The 5,922-nt window shown below is 34.5% G+C and overlaps 1 protein-coding gene across 1 annotated transcript in view; it reads left to right on the top strand.

Annotated features, from left to right (window-relative positions):
- Positions 1 to 5,922, top strand: part of LOC103138519 (uncharacterized) — a 19,168-nt gene that overhangs the window by 6,220 nt on the left and 7,026 nt on the right. The gene's annotated exons all lie outside the window — the stretch shown is intronic.

Here is a 5,922-nt window from a genome sequence, read left to right as displayed (position 1 = left end):
TCACATATATGTGAAAGGTCTAAATGTTTCCTCTGCCATTGCAGAAGTTCAGGAAACAGATTCCACCACATCTCAGAGAGTAACCACTGTCAGAGTGACTGCAGGTAATATCTGCTTTCTAACACCAATCAAAAAACATTATTTGGGCCAGTCATAGCAATGCATAGGGAGAGCAGTGACTGACTTACTTTGCAAGTCAGTCACCTATTGTTCTACACCTCAAAATAACTGCCTCATACTAATACCATCAATGCGGCTAGTCCCGCTGCGTGCCCCCTCACAATATATACATCAAAACGTGCAGCTTGATCCCGTGAGGGGAGCCATTACTTTGTCTGTTACACATTGGATTAGTGTAGCCATTTCAAATAAAGCTTACTGGAAATGTCAAAATAAAAGCCTAAATATTCCCCTCAGGGTCGTGCGCATGGAAGTGAATTAACATTAGCACAAACATTAGCATTTCCATTAGCATTTCATTAAAATGTTTAATCACTTTCTAAAGAGAAGTTTGCATACATAAGTTGGTGTGACTTGCCTACTTGGGTTGAATTGTTTGGGTTTTCATTCCTCCTGACAGAATTGATTTATGTGAGACAGATTTTAAGGAGGATTTGCTCACACACACCGTTTTGTTCCTTCAGAAACTTCAATCAAGGCTGTGTGATGTCAGATCTAAACGTTTCATCTTTCATTGCAGATGTAGAGCATAAAGACTGGACAACATGTCAGACAGCCCGATTCTTCCCTGCAACCACTGGTAGGATTTGCCTGTGAACAACAGTTTGAAAACTTATTACATCAGGATGTCACAACTTTACTTGTACAAATGTAAAAGTTATCTTTTTATCAATAGTAGGAAGACAAATTAATTTTTTGACATTTACAATAAATATTATAAAAATAAACAGTTCACATCCTAGAAAACAATACACAATAAAGACGTAGAATAACTTTTGCTTAACTTGTTTCATCTCTTCATGCAGTGATGATGATCTGGAGGTTCATCATAGTTGGAATTACATCTTTAGTCCTTTTTGGATTGACTCTAAAATGTTGTATAAGCAGAATAGGTAAGACTGAAAATACTATGTTTGGGATGCTGTTCAATTTTAAATACCTTTTTAAATGAAAGCTACATCTATATTAGCTTATTTTTTTGAAGACGCACTTAAATAATAACTACATTTCTTTGGTACATTTCATTCCCAAAGAAAGTTTTACAAAAATTATATCTGCTGTCTTTTTTTTCTAGAGAAATGTTTTGCAAAAAGGTAGGAAATATTACTTTCTAGATATTGTTGCATAAATGTTGGCTGCTTTGTGGAGCATATTGTCTTTGAATGGACACAAGAACTCCTGTTTAAGTCCAGTAGCATTAACATTGCTAATTAATAATGGCTCCCTGCATGAAGCTTATAGGTTTTTAAGGCTTTTTACTTCTGTTATTGTAGTTGTCAAAGTTGGTATTTGCAGACTAAATTGATACAAACATGGTAGATAGATCCATCTGTATTTCGTTCACAAGGGCAGAAGATTTAAGAAATCTGCCAGTCAAATCAGGAGAAATCGTCTCAGTCAGTTTGTTCAATATTGTTCAGGGAAATTACAAAAAAAAAAACAAAACAAAAAAAAAAAACACTAAACAAAAGCTCCATCAGTGACTCTACAGGTGTAATAAATATAGAAATGTATGATGACCCTGTGAGAAAAACACTAAACAAATATGGTTTGGTGCGCAATAGTGAGAAGAAAACTTCCTCTGTTGAAAGTGAATGTGGCCTCACAGCTTAGGGTAGCAAAGCTGCATCTGACTGACCACAGTAAAAATGCTTGAGGTGTTAGCCAATGTGGCTTTAAAAAAACAAAAAAAGACTAAACTCACGTTATTATCAGGACATAATCTCATAGCAAATGTCAAGCCTGGTTGTGGAAAGGTGATGTTTGGGATTTTTCTGCTGCTCTTTTTGTAGACATTAGGTTGGATTCAAATAATTTTCAGACATTTTGATGTCCATTTTATCTAAAACACAACAAATTCATTCTTGTCTACTTCCACAGATCAAAAGATGAAGATTCAGGTAAATAAAACAAAAAGTTTGCTGCTCATCAACAATAAATTGTATTTTAATGTCTTTACCAGACAGCATTTCTATTAATGTGTGATTTTTCCTGTTGGTCATTTTCCAGAGGAGCAGATCCAGATGTCCAGTTTGAACAACAGAGACGGTTTGTTAAATATCTGCTTCTGCTAAAATAATGAATCACAGAGTTATTCTGTCTCAGTGGAGACTGTCCTCCTGCTTCCCTCAAACATCTATTAAAACATTTACAGGCAGGATGTGACGATCCTGCAGCGCTGCAGCTGTAACTCTGGTGAGCTGAGTTTGTCTCTGTGAATGAAGTGTAATGGTTACTGATTGGTAGTTTGGCCACTTGGTGGCGCTGTTCTGCTGAAAACGGTTGAAATGTTTCTGTAGAAACTGACATTTGCTAAGGTATAAATAAATCACATATTTTCTTAAGTTTAAAAGTAACAATATTAAAGTTTAACAATTTCAGCTTAATATGTCAGTTTGTAAAAACAAAACTGAACAAGAGTTTTAAAATTTTTCTTTGTTTTCACAGAGTGACGACTGAACAGCAGAACCTCATCCAACTGAACCGCAGGAAGTCTGACTGTAAATTAAAGTCATATATTATATTAGTTATTGTTTTATCTTGTGTAATTTGTAAATCTGTATTTTTAAATGAATGTCCCTTTGAGAATATCATAACATCATTTTAAAAACAAAGTTAGTTGAATTCACTGCATAACATAAACCATGATTTTAGATGTTTTAATAAAAAAAGAACATATGATCTGTTAAAAATGCCACATGGAATAAGATGTAATTTGCTCAACAATAATAATACAAAATGTAAAAACCATCATGAATAGAAGGAGAATGTAATGACATTGCATTCAGTGTGTTACATCTTTATCTTATGAGTGTTTTTGAGGATTATATTTAGGAACCATTTCTGCTTCCACCAGATTTGTTAAGAGAATAAATAAATTAGAAGATTTTTTATTTTAGTTTTTGACTTGAAAAAGTAACTCAGCCTTTTAGATTACATGTTTTATTGTGTTTATATGTTTGTTCTCCATAATCCTAAAATATACTGGTCAGTGTTTTATTAGTTTTTTTTAATGATTACTTACCTTGTTGAGTTTATTCCTTGTGAATCATCTTATCAGTTCAAAATATTTTCCTATATAAATAAATTTTTCATTTGTTTTCATTCTGCTGTGTGTTTTATTCATGTTAGGCCTGTTAACAGGAACATCAACATTGAGATTACAGAGGAACTGAACCTTTGATTACCTCATCTGGTCTGATACATGCAATCAAGTAAACAACTGCAGAACAACCAAAGTATCTGGGAAATATGATTTTTTTTTAATTATTTAATCTGGAGCAGAAAATCTGACTCACTTTGTGTTTGAGTCTGATGTGAAGCAGACAATATGCTATCTAAAGGCTGGGAAGAGGCGAGTACAGCAACAGATAATAAAAACATCAACATGTTACTGACAGCATCCGTCTTTACCCAGTTCAAATAGTGACTAGCTCATAAAAGACTGAATCACACAAAGTAATGCAGGTAGTTTTATTGATGCATTTTCACTATTTATAAATTTGTGATCTGAAACCTGTGTGTGAACAATGTTGAGAATAAATAATTCTGAGTTTTCCTGTGTCTGTTTTATCTATTTGCATGCTTGTATACACATACATGCACACACATAGAGCACACATGCAAAGCTAAGGTTAAAGGAAATGATATTTCAGGGAATGCCCTCTTTATGCTGCAGCTGTGATAGAAGTCAATAATGAGAACCAGCAACTGTTGATTGGAGCCATTTTGCTCTGCTAGCTCATAAATATAGCTTAAGAAATGGACCAGCTGTATTTTGGTATTAATAAATGTAATTCATAAATTCAACTCACTGACTCTTCAACCTCAAGAACCTAATGGAGAAAGGATAATTCTCCTAACAACAGACTTAGTAGGAAATGACAATTTGAACCATGAGACTTTATGAACTGAACTTCTAAAGTGACTTTACTGGGAATCCAGAACTGAAGCATTAAACTTACAATAAAAACATAAAGTGTCAGTAACGGTGAAATAAACAATACATTTTCACATGTAGTGAAATGGTCTGTGGGTTTAGTTGGTCTAAATACTGAAGAACTATTCATCATGTGGGTTTGTGTTCCTGTGGTCAGTAGGAGGATCCTCTACTGATCATGTGGCTTTTTTTAATAGCAACTTCTGAAACCAAATGTAGGTAAAAGTGACAAGAGGAAAAGATTCACTGCTTCATCATGGCTTTGCTGCTGCTGATCTTCATCCTGCCCAGTAAGTTTATTTTATTGTCATTATTATTTATTTATTCTTTAGCATAAAGTGTGAGTTTTTATTAATTTTCTGCTATTATGGTAACAAACTGTTTATCATAATTTCCAGTCAGAAAAGACACAAATTTTATCTCATTTTCTACAGATTTGTCTCATGAAGCCAAAGCTGAAGGTTTGATTCAGTGAAATGTCTCTGTTTTATATAAAATATCTCCTTTATGATTTGTTAATAAAAGTTGAAACCTAAACACGTTTTGAACTTTCAGCTCTTCCTCAACCTCACCTAACGGTGGATCGACTTGTGATGAGAGAAACCGACTCAGTCACATTACGCTGTTCGGCTCCACCACATGTTTCTGTGTCTCGGTGTGATTTCTACATTGAAAACAACAAGATGTCTTCAGACGCCTCCTGTGTGAAAACACTGACAGGATCTGAGATGCTGAGGAAGTTAAACAGACGATCACCAGCTGATGTCAAAGTTAAATGTGTCTACATTATAAAGAATGATGCTCTCAATGTCTCATCATCAGACAGTGAAACAACAACAATCAGCATAAACAGTGAGTGATCTGGTTATCAAAGATTGTAGCAACATTGATTATGAACTTACTGGATATCCATCATGTATGTAAATTTTACCTGTTTTTTTTTTGTTTGTTTTTTTTGTTTTTGTTCATATTTTCAGATCTTCCTCCTCCGTCACTGACAGTGAATCCTCTGGTGATCACAGAGTCAGACTCAGTCACGTTAAACTGTCAGCCTCCACCATCTTTTCCTTTGACTGATTGTTATTTCTACTTTGGGAGAGGAAAAGTGGCCCAAAGATTTTCTTGTCTGAAGACGATGACAGGAGTTGATCTTCTGTCTTTAACCAAACAAAGTTCACCAGCTAACATTGATGTAACATGTTTTTACCTGAGTTTATATCAATCTCCAAAGAGTAACCTGCTCACCATCATCATACAGCGTGAGTAAAAACAGCTGTGATGAACTATTACAGATTATTATGATGTTAAACTATTTAATCTTGTTTATGTTTTCAGTTCCTCCACCTGAACTGACTGTGAATCCACAGCAGATCACAGAGACAGACTCAGTCACAGTGAACTGTGGGACTCCTTCATCTGTTTCTGTGGAGAATTGTTTTTTATATTTCATAAACTCAAAGATATCCAAAAGCATTTCCTGTGAGCAGACACTGACAGGAAGTGAGCTCCTGATGATGACATTTCAAACTTCACCTGCTGAGGTTGAACTAAAATGTTATTACAATGTGAAGAGTCCAGGTGGAGGAACGCATCAGTCTCCACACAGTGACACGACTTCAGTCTCCATCCAGAGTGAGTTAAAAACTGTCCTCGTTATTCTGTATTATATAATTAGAAATTATATATTAGTCTGTCATTCATATTTTCTTAATATAATTTCAGCTTTATATGGTTTTGTTTTTTCATGGTTGATGTATAAATAAGTTTGGTGTCACACATTTTTATTTCTCACATATATGTGA

This window comes from Poecilia formosa, unplaced genomic scaffold, assembly GCF_000485575.1.
Source record: "Poecilia formosa unplaced genomic scaffold, Poecilia_formosa-5.1.2 Scaffold2, whole genome shotgun sequence".
NCBI classification, from domain to species: domain Eukaryota; kingdom Metazoa; phylum Chordata; class Actinopteri; order Cyprinodontiformes; family Poeciliidae; genus Poecilia; species Poecilia formosa.
This window is presented reverse-complemented; position numbering and strand designations above follow the sequence as displayed.